Below are 19,725 nucleotides of genomic sequence, written 5' to 3'. Positions count from 1 at the left end.
TTTTTTTTTTACGAGGGCGAACAATGGGAATGAGAAAGGGTTGTCCAAGTAGTGGACAACCCCCTTTAAAGAAAACTTTAAGATGTATTTTAGCTTACATACTTTTTTCCTGGTCACAGTGTCCACACAGCACTCCACAAATGGCATTAACAATCTGGGAGAGACACAATAACATCTGTAAAATGTTGGTCATAGAGAGAAGAATGAAGAAACTGGAATGCCACATCTCAATGTGAGGAGGCTCAATACAAGCAATACTCTTCAAAGATGAGTCTGGAACTATGACCAATGAGCTACAAAACAGAAAAGAAAAGATTTTTATTAAACACACCCCTCATCTGACTGAGAAATCAGGAGACCTCAATACAGGTTTGGTCAAGTTTTATCTAATGAAGTAGTACTGTAATAGTAATGTAATAGTAGTGGTCAGGATGTAATAATATATATAGTTCATTAAATGATGGCCAGTAGAGAAGAGCAAATATTTTGAAATTAGAATCTGCGGCTTGCTTTATTTTCCCCCAAAATTTGATTTGAAACAAATCAATATTCCCAAATCACATAATCAGGGGCTGGCTGGCACATTTTAGCCTGGGGGGGCAATCATAAGGCAGTGGCCCTCAAGTTGCAGCGGCCCACCTTTGGTCTGTTTATCTCTGGCCACTGCATTAAAGCAGCAGTAACAGACTTTATGAACAGCCTGGTACATATATATGGGAACAGAATCACGCTTACTGCTTACATAGATACTGCAACAGAACCAAGATGACTACAGAGATATGGGAACTGCAAGGAGCTTATTACAGCGAAATGGGAACCGAACCGAGCTTACTACAGAGATATGGGAACAAAACCAGGCTTACTACACAGATACAGGAGGAGAACTGAGCTTACTATAGAGATATGGGAGCAGAACCGACCTTACTACAGAGATATAGGAGCAGAACTGAGCTTACTACATCTACTACATCTGCAAGGAGTTTGTATGTTCTCCCCGTGTTTGCGTGGGTTTCCTCCGGGTACTCCGGTTTCCTCCCACACTCCAAAAAAACATACTGATAGGGAATTTAGATTGTGAGCCCCAATGGGGACAGTGTTGACAATGTATTTAAAGCGCTGTGGAATTAATAGCGCTATATAAGTGTGAATAAATATTATTATTATTATTATTTATTACAGAGATATGGGAGCAGAACCGACCTTACTACAGAGATATAGGAGCAGAACTGAGCTTACTACAGAGATATGGGAGCAGAACCGAGCTTACTACAGAGATATGAGAGCAGAACCGAGCTTACTACAGAGATATGGGAGCAGAACCGAGCTTACTACAGAGATATGAGAGCAGAACCAAGCTTACTACAGAGATATGGGAGCAGAACTGAGCTTACTACAGAGATATGGGAGCAGAACCGAGCTTACTACAGAGATATGGGAGCAGAACTGAGCTTACTACAGAGATATGGGTGCAGAACCGAGCTTACTGCAGAGATATGGGAGGAGAACTGAGCTTACTACAGAGATATGGGTGCAGAACCGAGCTTACTACAGAGATATGGGAGCAGAACCAAGCTTACTACAGAGATATGAGAGCAGAACCAAGCTTACTACAGAGATATGGGAGCAGAACTGAGCTTACTACAGAGATATGGGTGCAGAACCGAGCTTACTACAGAGATATGGGAGCAGAACTGAGCTTACTACAGAGATAGGGGTGCAGAACTGAGCTTACTGCAGAGATATGGGAGCAGAACCGAGCTTACTACAAAGATATGGGTGCAGAACCGAGCTTACTACAAAGATATGGGTGCAGAACCGAGCTTACTACAGAGATATGAGAGCAGAACCAAGCTTACTGCAGAGATATGGGAGGAGAACTGATCTTACTACAGAGATATGGGAACAGAACCGACCTTACTACAGAGATATGGGAGCAGAACCAAGCTTACTGCAGAGATATGGGAGCAGAACTGAGCTTACTGCAGAGATATGGGAGCAGAACTGAGCTTACTACAGAGATATGGGTGCAGAACCGAGCTTACTACAGAGATATGAGAGCAGAACCAAGCTTACTGCAGAGATATGGGAGCAGAACTGAGCTTACTACAGAGATATGGGAACAGAACTGACCTTACTACAGAGATATGGGTGCAGAACCGAGCTTACTACAGAGATATGAGAGCAGAACCAAGCTTACTGCAGAGATATGGGAGCAGAACTGAGCTTACTACAGAGATATGGGAACAGAACCGACCTTACTACAGAGATATGGGTGCAGAACCGAGCTTGCTATAGAGGTATGGGAACAGAACCGTGCTTATTACAGAGATATGAAAGCAGAACCGAGCTTACTGTACTACAGAGATAAGGAAGCAGAACCGTGCTTACGGCAGAGATAAGGGAGAAGAATCAAGCTTACTACAGAGATAAGGGAGCAGAACCGAGCTTACTACAGAGAAACAGGAGCAGAACCAAGCCTACTACAGAGATATGAAAGCAGAACCGAGCTTACTACAGAAATACAGGAGCAGAACAGAGATAAGGGAATCAATACCAAGCTTACTACAGGGATATGACAGCAGAACCGAGCTTACTACAGAGATACAGGAGCAGAACTGAGCCTACTACAGAGATATGGGAGCAGAACCGAGCTTACTGTACCCATACAGGAACAAAATTGTACTTAATTAGTCTACTACATAGAAACAGCAACAGGACACCAAGCAGGGACAACAAGTTTACTGCATAGACATAGTACCATAACTAAGCTTACTGCTTAAATATGGTACCATAACTGAGCTTACTGTATTGATATAGGAGCAAAACTACATAGATACAGTACCATAACCCAGCTAACTACATATACAGCAATTACAAAGCTTATCCTATATTTTCAATGTTAAACTCGTACAGAACACGGCTGGCACATGGACTATACACAATCTGTGTGCTGTGTGTGTTTTTCACGGCCCCATAGACTTCTATTGGCCTTTGTCATCTGCGCTGCTGGAAAAAAACCCAGATGTCTCCGTAGTGATCACACACGGTCTGTATAAACACACGGACATGTGAGCAGCACCATAGATTATAATGGGTACTCGTTGTAACCGTGAAAAAAATGGACACAACACATACCACATACACAGACACATGAAGGAGGCCATAAGGTGGTGACATAGCTACCTCACAGTGCAGGGGTTAATTTCACTTCTTTTCATAAACATGGAAAGACAAATGACATTCCCTAACACATATGTGAATGAGCCCTTAGTGCTGCGTGCCCACAATCAGTGTCGGCAGCGTCTTGGACGCATTGTACAGTACAAGCACAGTGGATGGATTTATAAAAATCTTCGGCCCCCTGGGCTCTTTTAGAGACTCCATAAACTGACCTGTGGCGCTGCTTTCCTATCCCCAGAAAGTCAATTTATTCTAACAGCAATGCTAGTGTTCTGAGCGGGAGAATACAGCGAACATCCGCTGACAGTCACTCAGATGGTGTGCACGAACAGCGCGATCTCCAACTCAGAAGCCTAGCGTCTCCAGCAGAGAAAGCACGCTGTGTCCAGACCGCGAGGACGCCTGATGGTGGGCACTCACCTGTATAGATTTAGTGTTGTATCCTACAGATACAAATGTTTTACACATACACAATACACTATAAGGCTACGTGCCCACGGTCTAGACATGATGTGTCCTGGACGCAGCATGTCCTCTCCTGCAGGGCTGTCACTTCCCTCCACAGGGACCACAGCGACCTGTGCCCACAGTCAGGGTTCAGGCCACTGTGGTCTCTCTTTTGTTCTCTCTGTGGAGACACTTGTGGCTACACAGCAATAAATTGACATGCCAGGGCTCGGGAAGCAGCACCACAAGTCAGATTTTGCTGTGGGCTGTACACGCACAGTTGGCACAGTATTTGTACAAATCCCATCCACTGTGCTTGTACTGTACAATGCAGCGAAAACACTGAATCCAAAACGCTGTGAACCCTGATGGTGGGCACGCAGCCTCACATACAGGCATCTTACACACATACACAACACCAGAAACACGGACTGTAAACATACAGTACAGAGATGTGTACACATATATAGACATATACACCGACACGGTATACACCTACACACACACACCTGCGTACAGCCGTATACACATACACACACCTTTGCATACAGCCGTATACACATACACACACCCCTGAGTACAGCCGTATACACATACACACACACCCCTGCGTACAGCCATATACACATACACACCTCTGCGTACAGCCATATACACACACATATACACCCCTGCGTACAGCCGTATACACATACACACAAACCCCTGCGTACAGCCGTATACACATACACACAAACCCCTGCGTACAGCCGTATACACATACACACAAACCCCTGCGTACAGCCGTATACACATACACACAAACCCCTGCGTACAGCCGTATACACATACACACAAACCCCTGCGTACAGCCGTATACACATACACACAAACCCCTGCGTACAGCCGTATACACATACACACAAACCCCTGCGTACAGTCGTATAGACACACCCCTGAGTACAGCCATATACACATACACACACCCCTGCGTACAGCCGTATACACACACCCCTGACTACAGCCATATACACATAAACACCCCTGCGTACTGCTGTATACACATAAACATACACACCTGCGTACAGCCGTATACACTCACACCCCTGCATACAGCAGTGTACACATACACACACACCTCTGCGTACAGCCGTATACACGCACCCCTGAGTACAGACATATACACATACACACCACTGTGTACAGCCGTATACACACACCACTGAGTGCAGCCATATACACACACTCCTGCGTACAGCCGTATACACACCACTGAGTACAGCCATATACACATAAACACCCCTGCGTACCGCTGTATACACATAGACACACACCTGCGTACAGCTGTATACACACACACACCCCTGTATACAGCCATATACACATACACACACACACACCCACATACAACCGTATACACACACCACTGAGTACAGCCATATACACAAACACCCCTGCATCCTGCCGTATACACATAGACACACACCTGTGTACAGCCGTATACACATACAGACACCTGCATACAGCCGTATACACACACACATCTGCGTACAGCCGTATACACACACACACATCCGCGTACAGCCGTATACACACACACATCTGCGTACAGCCGTATACACACACTGTTACGGGGGCTGTCTGATAAAACCTAAAGGAGTAACAGACAGTCAGGGTCCACCGTGCAAAGACTCTGCTGCAGACTATGGCAGAGTGCAATACCTCTGTTAAACTCACAGAAGAATATAATTAGTAAATAAGGTAATTCCTCCCTTACTTGGAGGGTGTGTGGAATGGTCTCTGTTAATAATCACAGAGACAAAGGCAGTGAGTGTGAAATGGCACCTACCTAGGTCCGTTCTTCTAGTGGTGCCAGGAAACGGACAGCAGAGTAAGCCGCACAAAGCTCCTACCTGCGTTCGCTCCACTAGTGTGCGAGGACACAAACCACTAGATATGGCACCTGCCTAGGTCCGCTCTTCTAGTGGTGCAAAAGAGACAAACAGCAGCGTAAGCCGCACAAAGCTCCTACCTGCGTTCGCTCCACTAGTGTGCGAGGACACGAACCACTAGATATGGCACCTGCCTAGGTCCACTCTTCTAGTGGTGCAAAAGAGACGAACAGCAGCGTAAGCCGCACAAAGCTCCTACCTGCGTTCGCTCCACTAGTGTGCGAGGACACGAACCACTAGATATGGCACCTGCCTAGGTCCGCTCCACTAGTGGTGCAAAAGAGACGGACAGCAGCATAAGCCCCACAAAGCTCCTACCTCTGTTCGCTCCCCTAGTGTGCGAGGATACGAACAACTGCCAGACGCAGTATAAGGAACGTTACCCTAGCGGCAACGTCCACCTACAAGTAGAATCACAAGGCCCAGCCAGACCATGTGCCTCAGGCACCTGCCTATGTCCGCTCCCCTAAGAGGTAAGGATACGGACTGCAGCCGAAGCTGTAAGGTATAAGAACGCTACCCTGCCGGTAGCGCTCACCTAGCATAGACAGAGAGATGCCTAGAGGAACGTGCACAGAGCGCCTACTCTCATGCATGAACCAAGAGGACTGAGCGCCGTGCGGCGTGCGTCAGGGTCTTATATAGACTCTGTGCCTCATCCAAGATGGAGGACACCAGAGCCAATCCGCTGCCAGAATGACAGGAATGACGTCACGCTCGCCTATCACCGAGCAAAGCGTCACAAGCACATGACCAGCGACCAATCGGCATAGAAGGTGTCAGAGACATGTGACCACGTGTCACAGGCACATGACCAGCAGCCAATCGGCATAGGTGTCAGAGACATGTGACCTCGTGTCAGCGATGATGTCACCCGCACATGTGCAATGGCTCCAAGATAGGACTTAGTCTCCAGCGCTTGCACATGTGCAGTAGCAAGAAATCTGGACATAGTCTCCAGTGCTCACACATGTGCAGTAGCAAGAAATCTGGACATAGACTCCAGTGCCACAGCAACCGTAATACACACACACACACACACACATCCACGTACAGCCGTATACACACACACAGACATACCCCTGCGTACAGCCGTATATACACACACATCCGTGCACAGCCGTATACACATAGACACACACACACACACACCTGCGTACAGCTGTATATGCACAGATATAGTCACATAGAAATGTATACATATTTGAAAATATTCACATACAAAAATTCATACACAGACACATACTGGGGGGCTTTTTACTTTTGATGATTGGGGGACACTTCTTCTCTCCCGTGCAGCCACAGACTTCTTTGATGGTAAAATCAAATCCCACAGGCTAAAGGACCTGTGGTGACGTCACGCTCATGTGATCATAAGGGGCGGGGCCTCAGCAATATAGCTGAAAACAGAAAGAAACTCCAGGTGTCCTGGAGTTCTTTATAATAGAAGCAGGGGTCTGAGGTAAGACCTCCAGATAAAGGTTCAGGGGGGCGCAGGAGGAGGAAGGGAGGGAGGGAGGAGGGGGGGCGCAGTCTGCATGATGGGAGGAAACATGACCACGCCCACTAACAAAGCCGGTCACACCCACTACCCAGGCAGCTCCTAGAAACTGGGATGTAGCTACAAACCTTGTCTGATGCTCCTCTCTGGATGGAGGCAGCGCGTGTTGCATGACGTCATTATAGCACACGTGGCCGCGCACTGTGCACTGCGAGCGGCCGGGTGTCCTGAACTACACGGCCGGTCATGTGCCTGTAGAACTGTCAGTGTGCCCGGCCACAGTACAGGAGACACGGCCGCGCGAAATTCACTGTGCGCGGCCATGTGTGTTCTAATGACATTATGCAGCAGGCGGCCAGCCCTCTACAATACCTGGGAGAGCAGCCCGGGGGGCAATTGCCCCCCCGCCCCTGCACATAATTGAAAAGCCTGAAAAATATGTATAGAACACGATACACGCAACGACATACCGTAGCTAACGAAATGTCGTTGGGGTCACGGAATTTGTGACGCACATCCGGCCTTGTTAGTGACGTCGTTGCGTGTGACACGTACGAGCGACCGCTAACGATGTAAAATACTCACCAAATCGTTGATTGTTGACACGTCGTCCATTTCCCAAATGTTGTTGCTCGTGCAGGACGCAGGTTGTTCATCGTTCCTGAGGCAGCACACATCGCTATGTGTGACAACCCAGGAACGCCGAACAACACCGTACCTGCATCCTGCCGGCAACGAGGTGGGCGTGATTTTCTGCGGCTGCTCTCCGCCTGCCATGTGACGTCGCTGTGACGCCGCACGAATCGCCCCCTTAGAAAAGAGGCTGTTCGTAGCGACGTCGCTAGGAAGGTAAGTATGTGTGACGGCCCCAGTGATATTGTGCGCCACGGGCAGCGATTTGCCCGTGACTCACAAACGACAGGGGCGGGTGGTTTCACAAGCTACATCGCTAGTGTGGCGCCCTGGACTAGCCAGGTCATCACAGGTAACACACACCCACCCCCACCACCCTAGGCAGTTACATTAGCCAAACTCAAAATCCTTGTTGCCTTCCTCCAGGGTCTGATGTCCACACCAGGTAGGGCGGAGCCAGGTGGTTGACCCCACCCACCGAGGAGTTCACAGGCCTGGAGGCGGGAAAACAAGTAGTTCAGTTTAGGAGGTTGAAGTGAGAGGAGTAAAGTGGAGTGTGTCTGGGTTTGTGGCCCAGGCACTGACAGCAAGGTTGGCAGACGGTGGTGGCCGTCTGCAGGAGTGGTGGATCGACGCGGAACCGTAGGACCGGGGTCGGGCGCTGGCCCGCCAGTACCGAATCGGGGAGCGAAGTGAGGCTAGCACACACAGGCAGGGCCATCTAGGCTTGGCTTGACTTGGAGTCACCGTCAACAGTCAAATCTGAGTGTGACAGGAACCCCCGGGGTTTCCTAACAACCAAAGTCCCGATTGAAGGCAACCGTCCGCACCGTGAGGGTATACATCCACCGCCAAAGGCTAGAGACCCAAGGGCCAGCGCCTGCGGGCAAACGGGCTCCTCCGGTATCCATACACCGGGGAGCGGACTACCATTGGGAATCCATCATAGTCAAGACAGTACACAAAGGTGCAGGGAAAGACAGCCGCCATCACCTGTCCGGGGAGAGACTCAGCAGCCGGCTGCGGGACCCGTCCATCCAGCCATTTGGTTTACCAGAGACTTTGTGACTTTCTGTCTGAGTTAGTACAATAGTGCCATCCGGCACGCGCGCCGCACTGTCCCTGCAACCCTGCACCCCAGCCATCCAGCCTCCCTGTCACATAACCGGGCCCCGGGACCACCAACCCCTACCCACGTAGGGGGAAAACAAGATCCCAGCTGCTCCCTACCATCGCTCCCGGGATCCCCGTCACCAGCAGCGGTGGTGCCCACCTTCACCACAACCTGTGGGTGGCGTCACGGTCTAATTCCCCAAACAAACCTCCCCCTTTTCACTCACGGGCAAGGAGCGCCGCTCGAGTCCCTGGATCCGGCCCACCGCTCGAGCCACCGAGCAGCAGCAGCAGCAGCGCCGGACCTGAGAGTTGGCGAGTGCAGCGGCCTGCCGCCCGCGACACTAGCGATGTCGCTGCGTGTAAAGCCCCCTTTACAGTCAAATAAACACAAATTGAGCTCTATAATACAGATACAGCCTTTAATAGTGTCCATATCACTCTAATCTATCTGGCAAAAACAAAATGGATGGTAAGTAGAGGTAAGGAACAGCATATTTAACAACACATTTCAGTATCAGACTTCTTAGGCAGTAAACAGACTAAAACTATCCTTTTTGATTGCATTCATGATCTTTTCAGTCACTGCAAAAGAAAGAAACTGTAGCATTTTCACACAGTGAGGTGCAACAATTATTTGTACATTGCTAAATGAAGAAGAGATATCTTTTTCATAATCCATCAAAAAATTTAGAGGTAATGGCCTAAAAATGAAAACAAAAATCCTTTTTTGTGGATCTGCAACTGGTTAATAATCAAAAAATGATTAAACAATTTCAAAGGGTTTTTAATCAAGCCATCCAAAAATTATCCCCTTTTTTCTGGAGACAAAACAGTTGCTCTATTTTAAAATTGAAGTAGTTATGGCTTCTCAGCCAGGATTTTTTTTTTTTTTTTAGAAATCTTTTTTATGGGGGTCTGCAACTGGTTTGCTATTTACAAAACATAAGGCAATTACAAAAGCTTTTCTTTTTTTTATCATAAATTATCCACTTTTTTTCTAGAGACAAAGCAGGAGTACTGTTTTGAACATGAAGAAGTTGTGATTTGTTGTCACTAAACCTTTTAAAAAATGTGCCTATGTTGAGAGCTTTTTTATGAGAGTACAAAGACATGAAAGTATATTTCCCAGCATCAATATTGCTATCTAGAACTATGTAGCACAGTGGGCAGCCAGGAGGTGTGTGGCTCTTGTGGCTGTACAGTGGCTGCGACAGGAGCGGAAAGGTGGAGAGTTAAGGCTGCTTTACACCAGACAATCTATCGTGCGATAGATCGTCGGGGTCACGTTTTTTGTGACGCACATCCGGCATCGCTTGCGATGTTGGCCTGTGTGACACCTCCTAGCGACGCAGTATCGCTCACAAATCGTGAGTCGTGTACTGCTCGCTGGGTTCCATAATATCGTTTAATTTAGTTGTTCATCGTTTCTGGGGTAGCACACGTCGCTCCGTGTGACACCCCGGGAACGATGAACAGCAGCTCACCTGCGTCACGCGGCCGCCGCCGGCTATGTGAAGGAAGGAGGTGGACGGGATGTTTACGTCCCGCTCATCTCCGCCCCTCCGCTTCCATTGGCCGGCGGCCGTGTGACGTCGCTGTGACGCCGAACATCCCTCCCACTCCAGGAAGTGGACATTCGCCGCCCACAGCGAGGTCGCACGAGAGGTAAGTATGTGTGACGGGGGTTACTGACTTTGTGCGGCACGGGCAGCGATTTGACCGTGACGCAAAAAGGACGGGGGCGGGTAAGATCGATTGTGAAATCGCACAATCGGTCATACCATGTAAAGCAGCCTTTAGGATGTGGCAGGCAAGGAGATGTTTTTCATTTTAGGACCAGCATTTAGAGCCCTGGCAGCACCAGTACTACAGTATCGATGGCATGATAGTTAGCAGTGACTCAGCTGAGAGTGGTCCGTCGACAATGGTAACAGCAGAACGATTATGCAACAGTCAACTGACAGATGGCATGACCGATTCAATCAGTAGCAGCAGCCATCAGTGCATTAAAGTCTGCGCTGATCCTTGCCTGATTAATTTTGGATAATGTTAGATTTTCTAAACTTGTGTCAGATTAACCTGGTTCACTTTATTGTGACAAATCCACCCTCTCTGATATGTCACTGGAAGCTGGACACAACAGTGATCCCATAGCAAACTGGGCTAATTCTTGCAACTGGTCCAGTTTTTTGAATAAGGATTCAGAGTACCTGAGTATCTTTGTGCTTAATAAACACATCTCTTCAGAAAGAACTATCACTTCACTTCACTAATCACTCTTCCCTGTTCGCCCCACCAGGAACACCGCTACCATCCAACCGCTTCTTGATTGCTCTGTGAAGAAGGCCAGGGTGGGGGCCAAAGAGGCAGTACTGCTGAGCAAAAGCAGAAGTCCCTTGCCTATGACATCTTCCAAGGCGTGCCCGCACCCTCCTCTGCCCTTCTACACACTTAATAGCACTTGGTTACTTTACTTAGGCTGGAGTCACACTTACGAGTGACTCGCGCGAGTCTCGCATCGGCATCACCCGTCACGGCCGCACACTCTCTGGACAGGAGCGTCTCAGCTGCATAGAAATATATGCAGCTGACTCGTGTCTGCTGGGAGAGTGTGTGGCCGTGCCAGGTGATGCCGATGCGAGACTCACGCGAGTCACTCGCAAGTGTGACTCCGGCTTTAGACAGATACTGGCTGATGACTGGATCATGCAGCTTTATAAGACTACCTCTATTTATTATAATGATGGCTGGACCATACCTGACAAGCACTTTTTAACTATTTTGCCCCTCACTCTTAGGGGTACTTTGCACACTACGACATCGCAAGCCGATGCTTGCGATGCCGAGCGCGACAGTCCCCGCCCCCGTCGCAGCAGCGATATCTTGTGATAGCTGCCGTAGCGAACAATATCGCTACGGCAGCTTCACATGCACTTACCTGCCCTGCGACGTCGCTCTGGCCGGCGACCCGCCCCCTTCCTAAGGGGGTGGGTTGTGCAGCGTCACAGCGACGTCACACGGCAGGCGGCCAATAGAAGCGGAGGGGCGGAGATGAGTGGGACGTAAACATCCCGCCCACCTCCGTCCTTCTGCATAGCCGGCGTGAGCCGTGGTGACGCAGGTAGGTGATGTTCCTCGCTCCTGCGGATTCTCACACAGCGATGTGTGATGCCGCAGGAACGAGGAACAACATCGTACTGTCGCTGCAGCTACATTATAGAAATGTCGGACACTACACTAATTTTGCGCTCGTTAATCGTATCATAAAGGATTTACACACTACGATATCGACAGCGACGCCGGATGTGCGTCACTTTCGATTTGACCCCACCGACATCGCAGCTGCGATGTCGTAGTGTGCAAAGTACCCCTTAGTGTAACTGGGAGGACACCAGTGTGGTCTTGGAGTGTATGGTATTTAGAGTACAAAATTATGACAAATGTAATAAAAAAAAAAAAATTAATTAAAACAAGGTCCCGATTCATTTATGAAGCTGTGTAAAACATCTGGATGGACACATTTGTTGAGGAAAAAACAAAAAAAGAAGAAAGAGAAAGGCAGAATAAAAAATTGCACAAATATTATAGTGAATAAGACACAAATACTAAAACAACAAAAAAAGAGCGAATTACTCCAGAAACCTGGAGAAACATCCATGATGCTTCAAGGCCAAAGAACTGCATTCTCCCATTTCTATGATCTATAGCACTGGTGCAATAAGCATAGGGTGAATATTTCTGTAATTTATGAGGATATCTAGAACATGCCACAAGCACAATTTCTTTACAGTCCTTTGGGCAGATGCCATATTGCATTGTAACAAGTTGGTTTCAACATAAAGGCACATAATTTATCACAGGGCAAAATTACCTATTGCTTAAGATTGATTGTTTAACATATCCCCAATTCTGTTTTATTCCTTTATCGTCTTGGTACAAGCAGTAGGGACCAGTGAATAATCCGGCAGCAGAGATTAGAAGAGAGATTGCAGCTCCAAACAAAGCCACACACGAGGTAATACCAGATATGAGCATCTGAAGAAAAAAAGGAAATCATGAGCTCACCTTCACACTCCTGCACGACAGATAAGATCTCCATATGCACTAGATAACACTGGCTCCACTATTCACTAATATATGATGGTCACAGCTGACCTGACCCCCCTTCTGTAGAATGACAAATAACACTTCCATACACAGTAGATAACACAAACTGCACCATTCACAATAGGTGACGGTCACAGCTCACCTCCCCCTCCTGTACAATGACAGACAAGACATCTATACACCATAGATAACACATTCTCCACCACTCACAATAGGTAATGGTCACAGCTGCCCTGATCCCCCTTCTGTACAATGACAGATAACACTTCCATACCCAGTAGATAACACAGGCTCCACCATTCACAATAGGTGACGGTCACAGCTCACCTCCCCCTCCTGTACAATGACAGACAAGACATCTATACACCATAGATAACACATTCTCCACCACTCACAATAGGTAATGGTCACAGCTGCCCTGATCCCCCTTCTGTACAATGACAGATAACACTTCCATACCCAGTAGATAACACAGGCTCCACCATTCACAATAGGTGACGATAACAACTCACCTCCCCCTCTTGTACAATGACAGACAAGACATCTATACACCGTAGATAACACATTTTCCACCACTCACAATAGGTGATGGGTACAGCTCACCTCTTCCCCCTCTTGTACAATGACAGATATCACTCCCATACACAGTAGAGAACACAGGTTCCACCATTCACAATAGGTGATGGTCACAGCTCACCTCTTCCCCCTCTTGTACAATGACAGATATCACTCCCATACACAGTAGAGAACACAGGTTCCACCATTCACAATAGGTGACGATCACAGCTCACCTCCCCCTTTTATACAATGACAGATATCACTCCCATACACAGTAGAGAACACAGGTTCCACCATTCACAATAGGTGATGGTCACAGCTCACCTCTTCCCCCTCTTGTACAATGACAGATATCACTCCCATACACAGTAGAGAACACAGGTTCCACCATTCACAATAGGTGACACTGACGATCACAGCTCACCTCCCCCTTTTATACAATGACAGACAAGACATCTATACACCATAGATAACACATTCTCCACCACTCACAATAGGTGATGGTTACAGCTCACCTCTTCCCCCTCTTGTATAATGACAGATATCACTCCCATACATAGTAGAGAACACAGGTTCCACCATTCACACTAGGTGATGGTCACAGCTCACCTCCTCCTACCCCGTTTATTATGACATTTGCCTAGATCAGATCATCATGAGCACAAATCTCTTCTTGTATAAATCTAGTTTTAATCTCAGTGGTCAGTGTGAAAATTACAAGATTTTTGAATGTTTTTTTTATATACAGTGTTATAGTATATGGAAAGTTGAAAAAAGTTACCAAAAAAATGAAAGTAACATACAAAATCCAATGTAAATCTTTCCAGATGACATATTCCCTTGATTAGGTAAATACGCAGTTCTCTCCAGTAGTGCCATGTTTATTTGTCATTACAAATGGGTTGGAGGGGTAGTGACTGTGACGTTATCTTTGTATCCTTGGCTGACAAATATCCCCAGTGACTGCCTCTGCGTGTGCGGAGTACTGTGGGCTAAACAAGTATTTAACCTAGCAAGTTACTTTATATCAGTATATTAAGGAAATAGGCATAACTAAAAAAATGCCACAATTTCCCCCACCACTTACATCACAGCGAGGACCACAACAAGACAATCTTTTCTTAAACCCAGTGCTTGTTATTTGCATACTTGCCAAAAAGACCTAGAAATGAAATTAGAGTATTTATTACCTTCTTGTCAGTGTATCAGCTATGTAGTTAGAAGATACAATATCCCATATAGCCCAACCTTCAAATTAAACGTTACAATCTGCACTTGAATTCTGTTGTAGAGGTTTCATTTCAAATCCAATGTGGTGGCATGCAGAGCCCAACTCGCGAAAATTGTGTCACTGTCCAAATATTTCTGGACCTAACTGTATGTGTGTGTGTCAGTGTATGTATGTATGTTTGTGTGTGTATGTCCACTAAAGGAATCCGCACCGTCACATTTACAATCACAACATTTTGCACAGATGCCCCATTTGACTCAGGAAACGTCATAGACTATGTTTTGAGGGGAAAAATGTACCCCGCTATTTACAGTTATTCTCCAAAAAACCTGCTTACATTAAAGTGAATGAAGCTGGGAGCTACAGGTCATTAATAGGAGCTGTGATTGGTTGCTATAGGGTGGCAATGAAGGACATTCTTAGTATAAGATGCTTATGTCTCAGGTAATATGATATTGTTAGAGACAGACACACACAGGGACACAGAGACAGACACACAGACACACACAGACACACAGAGACAGAAACACACAGAGACAGACGCACAGAGAGACACAAACAGAGACACACACTAAGACACACATAGAGACACACACACAGAGACAGACACACACACACACAGACAGAAATACACAGAGACAGACACACAAAGAGACACACACACAGACAGAGACACACACATAGACAGAGACACACAGAGAAAGACACACACAGACACACAGAGAGACACACAGAGACAGTGACACACAGAGACAAAGACACAGACAGAAACACACATACACACACACACACACACACAGAGACAGACACACACACACACAGACAGAGACACACACAGAGACACACCGAGACAGTGACACACACAGAGACAGAGACACACACACAGAAGGAGAGTGAGAGAGACACTTAGTTACTATATCGGACAACGCCTGGTACTACTGCTAGTTTTGTATAAAACTAAACACATTACAAACAATCAACACAGACACACTGAGCGCCTCATTACCACCCAGATGATCAAATGAAGCCAGCATTGTCAATCAATGAAGCAGGAGAGGGGGAGCCTAACAGCCAGATTGATTGATGGCTCCCTAGGAGAGCCTTGGACAAATACACAGTATATCTGTATACCTCTTATTACACGGGCAATGTATGCAGTAAATTACACTTTTGGTTTGACAAGAAATAAATATGTTTATTTTTGTTAAATATGTTTATTTTGTTATTCATTTTTTCGGCACACTTTACATTTTTTACAGGACAAAAACCTTTAATGCCTGCAAAGGAATGCTTTGAACTGGACTTATTTTATTTTTATTATTTAGGGTTTTTTTTACAAAAATTGGGGATTTTTTGTGGTAATTCTGCTGCAGGGATGGATGGAACCGATAATGGGCTCTGAAGTGGTGAAAGACGGAAAGGCAATGTGCCCGTGACTCAACACACTATTCTCCAGCCAAATTGGTTTCGAGACAAAAATGTTTAAACTTAAAGCGCGAACATTGTTTTAATTTATCTCTAAAATCAATGAATAGTACACATGAAAATCAGCAATGTCATAATATATCTTATCAGACAAATTTGCTTCTTTCTCCAACAGAATTGATAAGTCATTATGAAGATTATCAATTTTAAGGTAAAATCTATATTTAGTGAAGACGTTCCCATTGCTGAGATAGGAGATGTTGTTACAGATACAGTTGTTACTGATTCTATGATGACTGGCGGAGAGAGGAGCTAGAGGCAGAGGGAGAAGCTAGAGGTAGAGGGAGAAGCTAGAGGTAGAGGGTGAAGCTAGAGGCAGAGGGAGAAGCTAGAGGCAGAGGGAGAAGCTAGAGGTAGAGGGAGAAGCTAGAGGCAGAGGGAGAAGCTAGAGGTAGAGGGTGAAGCTAGAGGCAGAGGGAGAAGCTAGAGGCAGAGGGAGAAGCTAGAGGCAGAGGGAGAAGCTAGAGGCAGAGGGAGAAGCTAGAGGCAGAGGGAGAAGCTAGAGGCAGAGGGAGGAGCTAGAGGCAGAGGGAGAAGCTAGAGGTAGAGGGAGAAGTTAGAGGTAGAGGGAGAAGCTAGAGGCAGAGGGAGAAGCTAGAGGTAGAGGGAGAAGCTAGAGGCAGAGGGAGAAGCTAGAGGCAGAGGGAGAAGCTAGAGGCAGAGGGAGAAGCTAGAGGCAAGGGAGAAGCTAGAGGTAGAGGGAGAAGCTAGAGGCAAGGGAGAAGCTAGAGGTAGAGCGAGAAGCTAGAGGGAGAAGCTAGAGGCAGAGGGAGAAGCTAGAGGCAGAGGGAGGTGCTAGAGTCAGTGGGAGGAGCTAGAGACAGAGGGAGGTGCTAGAGTCAGTAGGAGGGGCTATAGACAGAGGGAGGTGCTAGAGGCAGAGGGAGGAGCTAGAGGCAGAGTTCCGCCCCATCCTCCCTTTTCTATCCATATATCATTTCCGAAGTAACAGTTGCCATCTCCTATCTCAGTTATGTCTCATTATGCCTATGGCAGTAACTGGTTTATTTGGGCATACAAAGACTTGTTTTCTGAAGGAGAGTTGTATTTCATAATAGCATGATTTCATTTACACTCTGTATTGAAAATTTGGAAAACAATTCATGACATGTTAACTTTATTCATTGGGTAGGTTCGAATATACAAATATTGTTTGGTTTTTAAACTTTTCTTAGCCTTTTTTATATCCCAGTATTGTGCTGGAATCCTCTGTAACACTTCATTGTATTCATCACTGTTAGTGCAAAATTGTAATTATTATTATTATCATGCCGGCTGAGCTCCAGTGTGTGCACCATTACTGTACCGTTATGCATACTATTATGGCTCAGGCCAGTAAGGTGTTAAAATCAAACTTATACTATATTTTTGTGAAGTATCTGGGTTATTTTTATATTTTTGTGTGAGGCAATACGAAGGCCACATTGTATCAGAACAGTTCAACAGTTCAAGCTTATATTCCTTGGCAATTACTGTACGTGAGAAATGTTCTCCATCGCATTAATTCTCGTAAGTGGTTGAGATTAAGTAATATCTCTTTATGTAAAATGTATTACTGTAACTCCTACAGAACACTTCCACACTACTACTGTCCTAATCGATTCCTCAAACCAAGGCAGCTTTATCATCTGTACACTGACTGATTCCCATATTTATGGTATCTAGTGCCTCTACTATACTCCACTTACAGGGTTTCGATCCACTTCAACTCAATGTCACGTGTCTTATAATTAGAAGTGAGCAATCTTTATCGGAAAAGATTGGAAAATGCCTGTGATTAGCCCGGAAATAAAAAAAAGGAAGCAATATGGTTATAGCAGGACATACTTACTGAGTTTCCCAGCAGCTGCAGCCCTTCTTTCGGGGCTGCTAATGATCCCTCACACATATTCACTATTTTTCTTACCCAGTAGCATCTCTAATTGTCTGCAGTCAGACTGCGCCCCCACTCTCTCTGTCAGCATTATATTGGTGTAAAATAAATACATACATTATAAAAATGCCATGTGGTACTCCTATATGTTGATACCAGCACAGATAAAGTCCACGGCTACAGGCTGCAGCCCCCAGCCCTGTGCTTATCTTAGCTGTGTATCAAAATAGGGGGAACTGCACCCGACTTTTTTTAAAAATGATTTAAATAAATAATTTAAAAAGTGGCTTTCAGTCCCCCAAAGCTTTGGTACCCAGCCAAGATAAAGTCCAACAGCTGAGGGCTAGTATTTTCAAGCTGGGGAGGCCAAAAAAATAGCAGCCTGCAGCTGCTCAGGATTGTCGCATCCATTGGATGCGACAATTCCAGCACTTTACCCTGCTCTTCTTGATTGCCCTGGTGTAGTGGCAATCAGGGTAATAAAAGTTAATGGAAGCTCACAGCTGCCACAAAGTCCTACATTAGTAATGGAAGGTGTCTATGAGACTCCCCCATTACTGTAAGTGTAAAGAAATTCACATAAACACTGAAAAAATCACAAACACACTCTTTCATCAATTCATTAACCCCAAACACCCAGGTCTGACGTAATCCACATGAGGTCCCACGTTGATTCCATCTCTGATACATCTGAAGGCACAGCGTGCAGCCATAGAACATGACTGCCCACTGTGAGTTTCCGACAGAGAATGCGCCTCAGCGATTAACGGTGACGTCACTCAGTTTATTCGCGGCCACAGCTGGATGTGTTGTGTTGGGAGGGGGTCTGTCAACTCTCACTGAGTAGCAGACGTAAGAGATGTGGATTTGAATTTACCAGATCCCCTTTATTCAGGAAAAAAATATGCAGCCACTAACAGTGTGAACCAGCGATATATTTTAAGACATTTGGCAGTTAATATTGTTAATACAACTACAAAGTGACTTCAAAATTTACTGTAACCCATGTTTGTACAACCCCAGATTTGCACACAAAGTTAGCACACATGATAACAAATGAGCCAACAGCATATATTCTATTACTTACCATAAGTCCTCCTGCCCAAACTCCTGCAAGAAATCGCGCATAGCTGCTGATCTGTTCATTTCTTAAGTATGACCCATCAAGATTGGGGAACAGTAGGAAAAGGTTTGCAATAGTAGAGAGTATAGCCAGTAACATTAGGGAGAGTCCAGTACAACGAGTACACTTGCCAGCACACATCCCTCTAGAAGAATGGTTAGAATAAATATATATGTACATATGATGTAACATACAAAGTACAAAGAAAATATGAATGTATAAACTCTGTATTATCTTCCATTTATAAAAAAAGCCATACAAGACAGATAGATGGAAAAAAAGAGGACAAGTTATATATGGTATAATTATTTTAAATACTATTAGAAAATAGGATGAGCTAAAAGATAACCAAACGGCTATTCAATATACAGTTTTGGACAATTTTTATTGTTTACAAAGTTTGGTACTTCAGTTTTTTAAAGTGGCAATTACCATAACCTCTAGTCTTTTATATATAGTGGTCAGATGAATTGCAAAAAAATTGCTAAATCATTTCTTGCCATGAAAATAAACTTTATTACAAAAAACATTTTCACTGAA

General features: G+C 45.8%; 1 long non-coding RNA gene across 1 annotated transcript; it reads right to left on the bottom strand.

Annotated features, from left to right (window-relative positions):
• Positions 1 to 219: 219 nt before the first annotated feature.
• LOC142295602 (uncharacterized) lies at positions 220 to 14,636 on the bottom strand. The gene is made up of 3 exons (XR_012751499.1): positions 14,561 to 14,636; positions 12,680 to 12,843; positions 220 to 293 (listed from the first exon to the last, which is right to left on the bottom strand). It is a non-coding gene; the product is annotated as an uncharacterized LOC142295602 (long non-coding RNA).
• Positions 14,637 to 19,725: the final 5,089 nt, after the last annotated feature.

Source organism: Anomaloglossus baeobatrachus, chromosome 3, assembly GCF_048569485.1.
Source record: "Anomaloglossus baeobatrachus isolate aAnoBae1 chromosome 3, aAnoBae1.hap1, whole genome shotgun sequence".
In the NCBI taxonomy this organism is placed as follows: Eukaryota; Metazoa; Chordata; class Amphibia; order Anura; family Aromobatidae; genus Anomaloglossus; species Anomaloglossus baeobatrachus.
Note: the sequence above shows the minus strand (reverse complement) of the source record. Positions and strands in the feature narration are given on the sequence as shown.